Here is a 14,083-nt window from a genome sequence, read left to right as displayed (position 1 = left end):
GACATGTGGACCCATCTTACTCTTACGATTTTAGCCTGACTGGATGTTTATCAGTTTTATGGATCTTCTGAAGAACCAGCCCAGGGGTTTTGTTGTTTTTCTCTATTGTTTTCCTGTTTATGATTTCATTGATTTCTGCACCAGTATTTTACTGTGTCTTTTTTTTTTTTTTTTCCCTGATTGCTTTGGGCTTAAATTGGCTTTTCTAACTCATTTCCTAAAGAGGCAGCTTGGAGGGCTGACTTTAGATCTTTCTGCTTTTCTAATCTATGCATTTAATGTTATAAATTTCCGTATAAGTGCTGCTTTTGCTATATTGTACTCATTTGGTAACTTTTATTTTTATTTTCATTCATTTCAAATGTTTTATTTATTTACTTATTGTTTTGTAGACTTATTCCTTGCACCAAATGTCATCTAAAAGGGTGCTGTTTAATCTCCAGATATTTGGGGATGTTCCAATTTTCTGTCAGTGACTTGTAATTTAGGACCATTGAGATGTGAAAGCATAGCTTAATGATTTTGATTTTATTTATTTATTTTTGTTTGTTTGTTAAGGTGGGCTTAATGGCCTAGAACATTCCCTGTTAGCTAGAGGAAAGTATATTCTGTTATTCTTAGTTGGAATAATCTATGTGTCAGATAAATCAAGTTGTTGGTTGGTGCTGCTTTGCTCAGCTGTGTCTTGACTGATTGCCTGCCTACTGGATCTGTCAGTTCCTGAGCGGAATGGTGTGTCCTATCGGACTGTGGATTTGTATATTTGTATATTTGTATATTTCTTCCTTGCAGGTCTGCCAGTTTGTGCTTCTGTATTTTGATACTCTGTTGTTAGTTGCATATACATTTAGTGTTACTATGTCTTAGAGAACCGACCCCTGTATCCTTATGTAATGTCCCTCTTTATCTGCAGTGATTTGCCTTGTTCAGAAGTTAGTGTTGTCTGAAATCAACATAGCTACTCTATCGTTGGTTGGATTAGCATTGGCTTGCTGTATCCTTCTCCAGCTCTCACTTTTAAATGGAGCCTTTTTATTTACTGTGGACTTCCTTAAACAACATAGTTGAGTCTGGCTTATTTATTCACCTTGAAAATCCCCTCTTTTAACTTTTATCCAACATTTTCGAACTGTTTACATTTAAAGTGATTCTGATATAGTTGAATTAATATCCATAGTGCTCATAATTGTTTAAGACTTTATTTATCTATTTATTTATTTATAATATTTTATTTATTTATTTGACACAAAGAGAGAGAGTACAAGTAGGCTGAGTGGCAGGCAGAGGGAGAGGGAGAGGGAGAAATGCGATGCGGGGCTCGATCCCAGGACCCCGGGATCATGACCTGAGCTGAATGCAGTTGCTTAACAGACTTAGCCACCCAGGCAGGCGTCCCTACGATTTTATTTTTATGTGTTTATTTATCTTAAGATTTTATTTTATTTTACTTTAGACCTTTTTTTATCTATTTGAGAGAGAGAGAGAGAGAGAGAGAGAGAGAATGAGTAGGGAAGTGAGGCAGAGAGAAAGGGAGAAGCAGACTTACCGCTGAGCAGGGACCCTGACTCTGCGTTCGATCCCAGGACTCTACACCCAAAGTGGAACTCGAACTTACAACTCTGAGATCAAGAGTCACATGTTCTACCGCTCACTGAGTCAGGTACCGTAAAGATTTTATCTTTAAGTAAAGAGTCACAAATTCCATCCCCTGAGCCAGCCAGGTGTCCCATAATTGGTTTTGGTCGTTACATCTGCTCTTTTTTCTCCTTCTTTCACTGACTTCTTTGCTTCTTAATATTGTGTATAAATCCTTTTCATCTCCTCTGTTAACATAGCAGTTACACATTTTTGGGAGTTTCTAACATTTTTCTAACTTTCTAACATTTTTGGTGGTTGCCCCAGAGTTTGCAATATATGTTTGTTAAGTAAACTGAGCACACTTTCAAATAATACTATATCACTTGATATGTAATGATGTTATCTTTAGACAGTATTGTGGGGTCTTCTCTCTGTTCCCTTATGACTTTGCTCATTTCTCTTATCCATATGCTATAATTACCCAATACATTGCTGTTGTTAGTGTTTAAACAATTTTCTTTTAGATCAATTAAAAATAAGAAAAATAAAGTATTTATTTTATTTTTCTAAGTTTATTTATTTATTCATTCATTTATTTATAATGATCTCTACAATCAACATGGGGCTTGAACCCCATGACCTTGAGATCGAAAGTCCCATTCTCTTCCTACTTGGGGGCAGCCAAGTGCCCCCAAAATATTTTATTTTAACTTCATTTATTCCTTCTTTCTTTTCCTGTGTTTACGTTGATCTGCATTTTTGACAAATCACTTTTCTTCTCTCTGAAGAACTTTTAATATTTCTTGCAGTGCAGAACAGCTGGTAACACACTGCCTCAGTTTTTGCTTATCGGAGAGTGTTTTTCTATCTCAGTTTTGAAGGATAGTTTTGCTGGAAATAGAATTTTAGGTTGGTATTTTTCTTTCAGTTTTTAACTATTTCACTTTGCTCTCTTCTTGCTTGTATGGTTTCTGAAGGGAAATCAGACCTGACTCTTTTTCTTGCTCCTGTCTTGGTACAGTGTTCTACCCTCCACCTCCCCTGCTCTGGCTTTTTTAAAGAATTGCACTCTGTCTTCAATTTTTCCAACTCACCGCTGTATGAGTAGGCGTACTTTTTCTTTTTCTTTTGTTATTTATTCTGCTTTATGTTCTCTGAGCTTCCTGAATCCACAGTTTGATGTCTGTCATTGATTTTGGAACATTCTCAACCATGATTCTCACTTCAAAAAAAAAAAAAAATCCCCCTGTTCTCTCTTATTCTAGCATTCCCATTATGCATATGTTATGTATTTTGAAATTATCCTACAGTTCTTGGATGTTCCGTTCTGTTGGTCTTTTAGTTTGGGGACTTTCTGTTGAACTCTCTTCAGGCTCACTGCCTTTTCCATCAGGTGTGCTCAGTACTCTGGTGAGGCCTGACAAAAGCATTCTTCATCCTTTTTTTTTTTTTTTTTAAGATTATTTATTTATTTATTTATTTGACAGACAGAGATCACAAGCAGGCAGAGAGAGAGAGAAAGGGAATCAGGCTCTCCGCCAAGCAGAGAGCCCGATGTGGAGCTTGATCCCAGGACTCTGGGACCATGACCTGAGCCACCCAGGCTCCCTGGCATTCTTCATTCTTTAGTAGGGTTTTTATTCTACCATTTTCCTTGGTTCGTTCTTTAAAATTCCATCTCTCTGCTGATAGAACCCATGTGTTCTTGCGTTTTTTCTACTTTTTCATTAGCGCCTTTAAACGTTCATCATGATTATTGTAAATTGTCTGATAATTCCAGTGTATGTGTCCTCTCTCTGTTTTGTTGTGATGCTTGTTGTCCTTTCAGATTCTGATTTTTCTTTTGGCATGGTGTGTGGATTTTTTGTTGTTGTTGGTATTTGGTCTAGGAACTAAGGTAAAGGGCCATTAGGGTGCAGTTTTAGGATGATCTGGCTAGGAGCGGAATTGTGTTCATTTCATGCTGAATATGGAGGTGCCCAAGGCTTCAGTTCCTCTAGGGCCCTGTGGTCTTCAGCATTTTCTCCTTGTTGAGTTGTGTCCATCTCTTGCAGATCTCTAACTGTCAATCACTGTGATTGTATGGGAGCTCCTTCATGGGCGGTAAGTTGAGGGGGGATATATCCGTATTCTCTTCATCAGAAGGATGAAACTTCTGTCTCCCAGCAGGCTTCTGTACCCAGCCCTCTCCAGAGTTTCTGAACTATTTTTTTTCTCCTTGCATGAGCCGAGGAGGATGCAGGGCTAGAGTCAGGCCACTGCCCTTCCTCAGGTTAGGAGAGGCCTGCAGGATGAGTCTGTGCCCTGTGAACCATTCTAGGCATCTTTCATTTGGTTACTCTTCCCCCGGCCCAACTGGGAATGGGTTTTCTTGGCTCTTTGCTATGAGACCCTCATGTGGGATTCCCTGGGAACGGGGGGTGTCAAACCCATGAACATGTAGGGGTGCCCTCAAGGCTGTGGCTCCAGCAACTCATGCAAACTACCACACAAGTGTTCCTCCCACGTGTGGCCCTGGTAGATTCTCCTCCTCATGAATGGGTCTTGGCTATCATTCTCTGTCTCACCTCTCTCCAGATTTGGGGGGTTGGATTGCACTGTGACCCATTTTCTGATGGTGACTTGAAGGGCTGGGTTGTCGGTTTGTCCAGCATTTTCTGATGAGGATATGACCAATTAGCTTCCCTGTGCTACCTGTTGGTGCTGAAACCTGTAGCTTCCACCCTATTTTTTTTTTTAAGATTTTTATTTATTAATTTCACAGACAGAGATCACAAGTAGGCAGAGAGACAGGCAGAGAGAGGGAGGGAGGCAGGCTCCCTGATGAGCAGAAAGCCTGATGTGGGGCTTGATCCCAGGACCCTGAGGTCATGACCTGAGCTGAAGGCAGAGGCTTTAACCCACTGAGCCACCCAGGGGCCCCTCCCACCCTGCATTTTATACCCATGTGTGCTCTTCTTCCTTGCTCTTGTCCACTTATGAGCCCTGTGGAGGCCTCGCCATAGTAGTGGACATAGGCTCTCTCTATAGCATGAAGCAGGCCAATTCTGTGCGTGTAGGCTTTGACTTTCTAACCTGTAAGTAAAATGTAATGAGCCCTCCAGTCCCTTCCAGCTTTGGCTCCAATGTTTTCTTCTTGATGACTTACAATAGCTCGCAGGATATTCACTAGCCATTGTGTGTTCAGAATTTTCAGACTACTGATAACCTTTGCCCTAGTAAGCAGAAAATGATTATCTGGATAATCTTTGCATGGATTGTTTCATTTCTCTGTCATCTATGGGCCATGATATAATTGGTTTACAGATATTAGGCCTTCAAATATTTTTGAAAAAAAATTACAATGAGTGACTTGGATAGAATATTTCCAGGAAATATTCGATGTAAATGATAGTCTTTAAAAGTGAAGTACAAAAGAAGCCACACACAAAAGGTGACTTAGTGTGTTATCGCATTTCTATGAAATATCCAGAATAGGTAAAACCATAGAGACGGAATGCAGATTGCTGTTTTTCAGGAACTGGGTGGTGGGGGGTGGGGTGGGCAATCCCTGTTTAAGGAGTGATGTGTTTTGTTTTGGGGAGATGGAAGTGTTTTGGAACTAGAGGTGCTGATTGCTCATTGTGAATGTAATCCATGCCACTGAATCGTTTACTTTAAAATGGTTAATTTTATGTCATGTGAATTTCACGTCAATAAAAAACATATATTACATTAAAAATTAAAAAATCTAGCAGTACAAAAACTTTCACAGTGCGATGCAATTCTTTCTGCTGCCGCAGGCCTTTAGCCTCTAATCAGTTTCTTTCATATACTTGCCCACCTGCCCCCTTACCTCCCTTTGTAAGTGGGAAATACTGCATATTGCTTTTTTCTACTTGATCTGGAGATTTTTTCCCCCTTATCAGCACATAAAATCTACCTTCAAACTATATAGTCAAAGGAATTACTTTCGAAGTTCTTTAAAGTTGGTGTATGCTTTATCTCACCATTTCAATCTTTCCCTGCTCCCCTTCGGTAATACTTCTGCTTTAACAAGCTTCTTGTTTTGTGCCTAATTCAGTATCCAGTTGGGTAAATCAGTCAGCTCTTTGTGTGAGCAGGTTTAAAGCTAAGAATCAGCTTCATTTTTTTATGAGTCATTTCTCAGAATCAGGAGTGATGGTGGAATTAGCCAAATGCCTTTTATCACAGCAAGAGAATTAAAAAAACAACTCATTTAATTAATTGATAGTCAATGAGCCAATGAATTTGTTCCATAGCTAATTTCACAAATGTCTTCATTACTGGAGAAAGTATTTCATTTTCCCCCAGAGAAGACAAATGTGGAACAACTAACTGCAGGACAGCTCTAAAGGGAAGCCCGTGGGGCCCTCTGTCCCCCAGCGTGCATGACCATTAGTGTACAACGCCTGTAGACAGAGATTGCTTTCTTGACTCCGGACAAGACCTCTATTCATATTAAAGTCAAACGAATCGCATATGTGAAAACCTCCACTTATCATGGCTGCTCAGGCTGAAATGCATAGAACTGTGTTGACTTGGGGAATAGAAACTTGCACATTGGGCAGCAGCTAAAAGAAGTCCTCAATGTGGAAACTGAAAGATTGGGGGAGAAGTGGGGCGCTTTATCTTCATGAGCAAAGTTCTGTGCTGGTGCCTGGTCATCATTAGACACCGAATCTAAAAGTGCGTTCATCATGGAGAGGAGAGAGAGACAAGGCGGAGGAGGAGGAGTCTTCACTAACCAGTCCTAGTTTAGATGTGAGAACAGGCCCCACACTGAGGATTTACTTCAGAGACCTGAGAATGCAAAGCAAGGGGGCATTTTTGTGGGATTTTAATTCAGAATTGCAATATTTTGCACTTAATGTGATCTTTTGTGAGACCAAACAAAAAAATTTTTTTCCTCAGTGTGTATTATTTCATGGGCAATATACTACATCAAAAATCTTTAGCTCAAAAAAAAAAAATCTTTATCTCTAAAACCTTAGAGTTATAAATGCAGAAATTGAAAAAAAAAAGTTCAGTTGGGAATAAAATGAAAAGTAAAATTCCCTTTAGTCTAAAATGATTATCAGTGGGTTTTCCCTTTTCCTACATTCTTCTAGAAAAATTATGTGTGAATGTATTACTTAAATTTATGTTCACATATTGGATTGTTGTATAAACTGTCTTGTACTATGTCTTTTTATTTGCTGTTATGTCCTAGACATCTCTTCATTCCAACCCATGCAGGGCTGGCTCATTCTTGACTCACGTGGATGACACCATGTTATTTATTCACTTTGTCCCTCTTGCTGGACATTTAAGTAGCTTTTCAGTGTTTCCTCTTTCAAAGAATGCTACCAAGACTATGTTTTTACATACATAGGAGATATTTTTGACAGTCTATCTGTAGAATAAATAGGGTGGCACGTGTGGGCCAAAGGTGTACGTTTTAAAATATATATATTTAAAGATTTATGTATTTATTTGAGAGAGAGAGAGAGAGAGAGTGAGCAGGGGGATGGGCAGCGGGAGAGAATCTCAAGCAGACTTCATGCCCAGGGAAGAGCCCGATGTGGGGCTCAATTCCACAACCCTGAGGTCATGAGTCAGAGCTGAAATGAAGTCAGAGCCTTAACCAACTGAGCCATCAAGTGCCCCGGCATGTTTTATATTTGGATCTATTTCCAAGTCATTTTAAAAATGGCACCCATTATTATACTCCTAAAACAATAAATGAAATTTCCTATTACACCACACTCAACAGTATTGACTTTTATCCAGCCGTGTTGAATTTTCAATCATTGCTGGTCTGATGGCATCTTTTTTCTTCTTTAGTCTTGAGGTTTACTTTGAAAGGCCTTTCCTACTCCTGGTTATAAATTTAGTCTTTTCTTTTTTTTTTTTTTTTTTGTAATCTCCACTCCCAACACAGGGCTCGAACTCACGACCCTGACATCAAGCCCATTGAGAGTCGCATGCTTCTCTGACTGAGTCAGCCAGGCGCCCCACATTCCATCCATTTTTGTGTCACTCCTACCCGGGATCTCCGTGGCCGGAGGAGGGCAGAAAAGGTTGATCGCCGAGCGCGTACCACTGGGCTTGGGCTCCACCGCCATCTGTGCATTCCTGGCGCTCTGCAGAGCTGCGCGCTAACAATAGCGGGGCTTGTGGGGAAATGTCAGGACAGGGACTGACCGCTCACATGCCCTGCGGCTTCAGAGGCCGGCCAGTGCTAAGAGCAGCGCCTGGTACCCAGGCCGGCGGGCCGTGGCTGCAGGCGGCTGCCGCCGCTCTTACTCCACATGGATGGAAAAGGCCCAGCGGGAAACACTGCCACACTTTAGCTCCAGCCCGGTTGTTGGGCTGGGGTGGCGCGGGAGTGGGCAGCTCCCTGGCCCTGGGGCTCCGGAAAGGAGGGGTCAAGGGTCTTTGCAACCTGCCAACAGCCTGAAAGCCACACGGGCTCCCGGCACACCCCTCTGTGTCCAGAGCTCTGCAGGTGGCTTCCCTTTATACATCTTTTTAAAAGGCAGCTAGAAAAGTCTCCTGTGGCCCGTGCACCAGCTGAGCAGAGAGCTTCTCTTTCCTGCTCAAGATGCTAATTCTGTCGCCCAGCTCTTCTTCCCTGGGGGAAGTGGCACAAGCAGCCAGTCAGAGACTGTATTGTATTGTGTTTTGTTGGAAGGGTCTGAATTTATTGCCAAGTAAAGGCAGAGAATAAATTTGCAAAAAATGCGGTCAGATTTTCTGGAGTCAGTATCTTGATGTGTCAGGACCAAAGAGGGGCCCCTTTCCATAGGTGAAGACGCTGGGCCTGTGCCAGGCGATGCCGGGGGCAGGTGGAACCCCCTCCCCCACCTTCCCGGGGAGGCTTCCCAGCCAGGAGCCGGGTCCTGAGCGATGCAGGGCTCAGGCTGCGCGTGAGAACGCTTGTCCTTTTAGCCACAGAGCAGCGAGGAAGGAGTAGCTGTGGGTCTAGGCACCGGGGCGTGTCTCATGTCTCGTCACATTTAAACATTTGCTGCTCTCGGATGCCCCTCTTTGAAGTGACCAGAAAGACGGAATTGATTTTGTTCTTTACTCCCTGAGCAGACACGCCTAAAAGTAAGCCAAGTTCAGACGTTGGTGTTACGTTCCTGAGCAGGCACCGCACTTGAGAGGAGCGTGCGAGACCAGGGGCGACCTTGCCTTACTCCAGCTTCTTCCCGTTGATGTTTGCTTGTTTGTTCCTAAGTGTATTTATTTCAGCAATCTTTACACCCGACGTGGGAGTCGAACTCATGGCCCCAAGATGAACAGCCAAATGTTCTACCAACTGAGTCCCCCAGGCGTCCCCTGCTGTTTCTTTTTTATTAATAGTTTCACGAGGTACAACTGACCATTTTTAAAGTACAGCTGACCCTCAGGCAACACGGGTTTGAAACGCGCGGTCCACTTATACACAGATTTCGTTTAATAAGTCCAGTACAGTTCTGTCAACGGACTTTCTCTTCCTTAATGATTTTCTTAACATGTCCTTTCCTTTACGTCACTTTATTATAAGAACACAGTATACAGTACCTCTAACGTACAAAGTATGTGTGAATCAAATGGTGAAAATTATGTGCTTATTGGACATTTCAGTATCTTCCTTAGGGAAATGTCTCTTCAGACTTTTTGCCCATTTTTTATTTGGGTTATTTGTCCCTTCGTTACTCTTGCGTTGAGTTGGTCCTTTACGTGATCTGGAGAGATACTGGGTCCCTGTCAGTCGGAGGTTTTGTATGTATTTTCTTCCCTTCTGTGAGTTGTTTTTTTTTAACTTTATCGATGATGTTTTTTTGACACCTGAAATTTTAAAATTTCTTCTCTTCTCTTTTTTTTTTTTTTTTTTTATTGTGTGTGCTTTTGACAACATACCTAAGACACTGGTGCCTAATGTAAGGGCACAAGGATTTAACTCCTATGTTTTCTTTGAAGAGTTTTATGATTTTCACTTACATTGAGGTCAGGCCTGTTGTGGGTTAATTTTTTGTGAGAGGTATAAAGTTTGTCTTGTGATTCATTCCAGGTGCCAAAAGACCGTCACTTACCCTTTAAAATGCCATGACATTCTTGTCAACAACCAGTTACCCGTTGATGTATGGGTTTATTTCTAGACTGTCAGTTCTAATCCCGTGATCTGTGTGTCTGTCCCTATGCCAAGGCCACACCATCATGATTACTTTGGCTTTTTTTTTTTTTTTTACATCAGGAAGTATGACTCCAACTTTCCTTCTCTTTCAAGGTTCTTTTGGCTATTCAAAGTCTCTTGCATTCCCATATGAATTTTAGAATCAGCTTGTCAATTTTAAACTAACAACAAAAAAAGAGAACCTGGGATTTGAGTGGACAGGACACTGAATCCAAAGATCAGATCAGGGAGTGTTGCTGTCTTAACAACATTGTCGTCTGACCCTCACGCACAGGATGTCTTTCCATTTATGTAGGTCTTTGAATTCTTTTTTTTTTTTTTAATTGTAAAGATTTTATTTATTTATTTGACTGACAGAGATCACAAGCAGGCAGAGAGGCAGGCAGAGAGAGAGGAGGAACAGGCCTCCTGCTGAGCAGAGAGCCCGATGCGGGGCTTGATCCCAGGACCCTAAGATCATGACCTGAGCCAAAAGCAGAGGCTTTAACCCACTGAGCCACCCAGGGGCCCCTCCATTATTCATTTTTTAAGGTATGTTTTTGGATTACTTTCTGAGCGGTTGCCTTAGGGATTACAATGGACATCATCTTGTCTTATTCTTTGCTTTTCCTCGGACCTGAGTCTGTCCCTGTAGGAATCCAATCGGGAGAACTCTGGTGGCTGTGACTGGAAAGGGAGTGGCCAGAAGGCTCAAGCCGAGGGATAGTTTATTATCTGAGAATGATCTGTGTGGGTGGACTTATCTGTTCACTTCTGGGTGGAATTGGGCTGCTTACCCCACAGACCTGTCCGTGAACCGCGATTCTTCTCCTGTGTTTGATTCCGGACAGTGTTTGGTGGGTCCGTCCGTCGCCGTCCCTCCTGGCTTGGAGATGCGAGAGGCCGGGGCTGGTGTGGCTGGAAGTCAGCCTGGTGGGTCTTGCTTCCTCCTCCTGCAACCTGTTCTCTGAGCTCCTGTGCTCTCCTCTTGTTTCCCAGGTGCCCAGCCCTCGGCGGAGTCTGGTACGCTCCTGGTCCCCAGGTCTGGAGGGACCCCGGTGCCCGAGACCACCTCCCACGGCTCCGCATGGACATCCGGTCATGAAGGGAGGAACCAGCTGAATGCGCGGAAGCCCGTCGGGGCCCCGGGATTTTGGCCGAAGACAGCTCCTCCCCTCCCCTCAGGACTTCTCGGAGGTAATTTTGAAATTGGAAAATGAAGGCTTAAAAACCTTTGTTTATGTCTTAGTAGAATCTCGGCCACCGGGGAGACTGTAACCCTGCCTGGGTAGATTTTTCTGTACCTCTTAAGCTACATCATGTAAGCAATTTCCTACTACACTGCTCCTGAATTAATTTTAAGGATGTTTCTCAACATATTATGTTCAGCTGTTATAGTAATGAATATTTTATGAAGATTTCCACATGGGTCCTCATTTACTGCTTTTAACAAGCTGTGAGGTTGAGCTTGCTGGTCTTGTCTGGTAGATCGGGAAACAGGTCTGGAAAATGTGGCCGGGGTCTCACTGATTTATTCATTCACGGAGAACCAGAGGGCTGTGCTCCCAGGCCCTGTTCTAACTCGGGACCCACAGTGAACACAACAGATACAAACCGCCGCTCTCCTGGGGATCCTAGTGTAGTGGGGGTGTGAGTGGCGGATGGAGTGGGGCGGGGACCGGGACAGACCACAGACAGCTGACAGCGTGAAGAAGGAAATTGCATGTTTCGTTACAAGGCCTGCGTGTCGTGGAGAAAACTAAGAGCAGACCAAATTTAGGAGGGCGGGGTAGCTTGCAGTTTTAAAGGGCGTGGTTAGAAAGGTGTCATTAAAAAGTGGACATTTGGGGACGCCTGGGTGGCTCAGTTGGTTAAGCAGCTGCCTTCGGCTCAGGTCATGATCCCAGCATCCTGGGATCGAGTCCCACATCGGGCTCCTTGCTCGGCAGGGAGCCTGCTTCTCCCTCTGACTCTGCCTTCCACTCTGTCTGCCTGTGCTCACTCTCGCTCTCTCTTTGACAAATAAATAAATAAAATCTTTAAAAAAAAAAAAAAGTGGACATTTGAACATGGATTTAAGGAGTTGTGCTAACTAACTGCTTGGCGTCTGGGACAAGAGCACTGCAGTTAGAAGAAAAGGTGGTTGCAGAGGTTCCCTTGCATCTTGGAGGAACACCAAGGAGGCAGGGTGGCTGGAGGGGAACCAGCCGAGGGAAGTGAGTTGGGGTGGGGGCTGTCAGGAGGTGACAGGAAGCTGACGATGTCTAGCACTGCAGACATCGGGGAATTCTAGGTTTGATGATGGGAAATCAGTGCAGGGTATTAAACAGAGGAGAGGCAAGCTCTGCATTCCATTTTATCTTCATTTTTATTTTAAGATTTTATTTATTTGTCTGACAGAGAGAGCAAAAGCAGGGTGAGTGGCAGAGTGGGTGGGACGAGGGGTGTGACCCCAGGACCCTGGGATCATGACCTGAGCCACATGCAGACACTTAACTGACTGAGCCACCCCAGGGGCTCCTGCATCCATTTTGATAGACTCATTTGGCCTCTGTATTGATGCAGGATGTAGGGGTGGAGGCAGAGGGTAGATGAAGAGACCATGTAAAGGTCAGTAGAGACATCTGTTACAGTAATCCAGACAAGAGATAAGGGTGGCTTGCCCTGCTGGTAGCAGTGGAAGTAGTGAAAAGTGGTCATATTCTGGTTAGTTCGAAGACAGAGTCCCTAAAATGTCCCAGGAGAATGGGTGTGGGGTGCGAGAGGAAGGGTCACAGCTAAGTACGTCAGGGATTTCAGCTGCTGCAACTAGACTGAGTTGTCCCCCACTGAGACAGGAAGTCTGCGGAGAGAGAAAGCTGGGCTACAGGAGGGTTGGAAGCTCAGGCTGAGACACGGAGAGGCTGTAGGACAGATGGTGAGTGGACAGGTCTGTACATTCCCCTAGTGAGGTCTGTGATGGGAGCTGGGGCGCAGTGGGAGTCTTGGGCCTGTGGATGGTCTTTCAAGGAGCACGATCAGATGAGATCCCAGGGAAAGGCGAGGTGTGAGGACTCTGGGCCCTGGGACATTTCTAGCTCTATGAAGAGCGAGAGAGAAGGAAGAGGCAGCAAAGGAGACCAAGCAGGAGCCGCCAGAGATGTTGGAAGCCACGTGAGATCATCTCAGAGGCAGGGAGTCAGAAGCTACGGTCTGGCGACATGAGGGCTGAGAGTTCTCTTGGGTCAGCGCCGGGCAGGTCATTGGTGGCTTTGGGAAGAACAGAAAAATGGCAGGTGGGTCTGGTGACTTTGGGAACCAGAAGTGCCGTTGGAGTGAATTCAGAGGGAAGGATGGAGGGGAGGAGGTGGAGACATACTGTTGACAACCGTCTTGAGAAGCTTTGCCACAAAGGGAGCAGAATATGGGGTGGTGTCTGGGGTAAATAAGGCTGAGAGCATTAGTTTTTGGCTGGGAGCGGTAACTTTGTACTTACAGGCTGGTGGCGAGTTAGTAGAGAGTGGAAGATTGATAATATGGGACGGGGAGGCTGTGGCAGTCATTTCTTGAGCGGGCGAGAGGTGCCTCTGTGTACAAGCAGTTCTTGCTTCAAGAAACGTGCAGGTAAGTGGGGGAGGGTAGGCTAGTGACAGATGTGTGGGGACCCAGGTGTGGTGCTCACTCGGCAGTTTTCTTCTGATTGCTTCTATTTTCCTTGCGAAATAGGAAGCAAGGTGGCCAGCGGAGGCAGCCATGGTGGAGGAGGGGTTGTGAGTTTGGGGAGACCGGGAAGGAATGACAAGTCCTCTAGAAAGAGCGGTCACGTGGTAGCATTGGGAGTGCCCCTGAAGCAAAACCCCTATCAGGGAGATTGTGTGTTTCCTTAGCTCAGCTGGGGAGCAGAGGCACCCAGTAGGTCAAGAATCGAATTCTTGTTTGGCCGAGCAGAGGGTGCAGAGTGGGAGGGTGACCTGAGTCCACTGTGTCTGCAGGAGGGAGACGGGCCTGCGGAGCTGCAGATGGTGAGGCAGGGGGGTGGGAGGAAGAGCCTGGGCTGGACGGACGATGGGTGGAGGGGGCACAGAGGAGGGTCACTGGTGGGACTGGGTGAGGGACACCGGAGCTGGGCTGCAGCTGTGCAGGGAACCAGGGATCTGGGGCCTTGGCAGGTGCCTAAACTCCAGTGTTCCTCCCTGCGAGGCCCGGCTTCCGCTGCCTGACTTCCCAGGGCCTCCCCCTGCCATCCCGCAAACCCTGATGGGCAAGCCCATGTAGCTGACTGGCCCCTGGAGTGGGGCTGGGAGCACACGGCCAGCAGCACGGTGCCTCGTGCAGCAGAGGAAGGTGTGGGCAGGTGGGCAGGACCTCAGCACCCTGGAAAGA

General features: G+C 44.9%; 1 protein-coding gene across 2 annotated transcripts in view; it reads left to right on the top strand.

Annotated features, from left to right (window-relative positions):
- Window positions 1-14,083, top strand: part of RNF144A (ring finger protein 144A) — a 105,460-nt gene that overhangs the window by 13,706 nt on the left and 77,671 nt on the right. For both annotated transcript variants that reach the window (XM_032353405.1, XM_032353404.1), the window contains exon 2: window positions 10,721-10,918. The gene's annotated coding sequence lies outside the window, so the exon portion shown is untranslated. The remainder of the gene's footprint in view (window positions 1-10,720; window positions 10,919-14,083) is intronic.

Source organism: Mustela erminea, chromosome 7, assembly GCF_009829155.1.
Source record: "Mustela erminea isolate mMusErm1 chromosome 7, mMusErm1.Pri, whole genome shotgun sequence".
Classification (NCBI taxonomy): Eukaryota; Metazoa; Chordata; class Mammalia; order Carnivora; family Mustelidae; genus Mustela; species Mustela erminea.
Note: the sequence above shows the minus strand (reverse complement) of the source record. Positions and strands in the feature narration are given on the sequence as shown.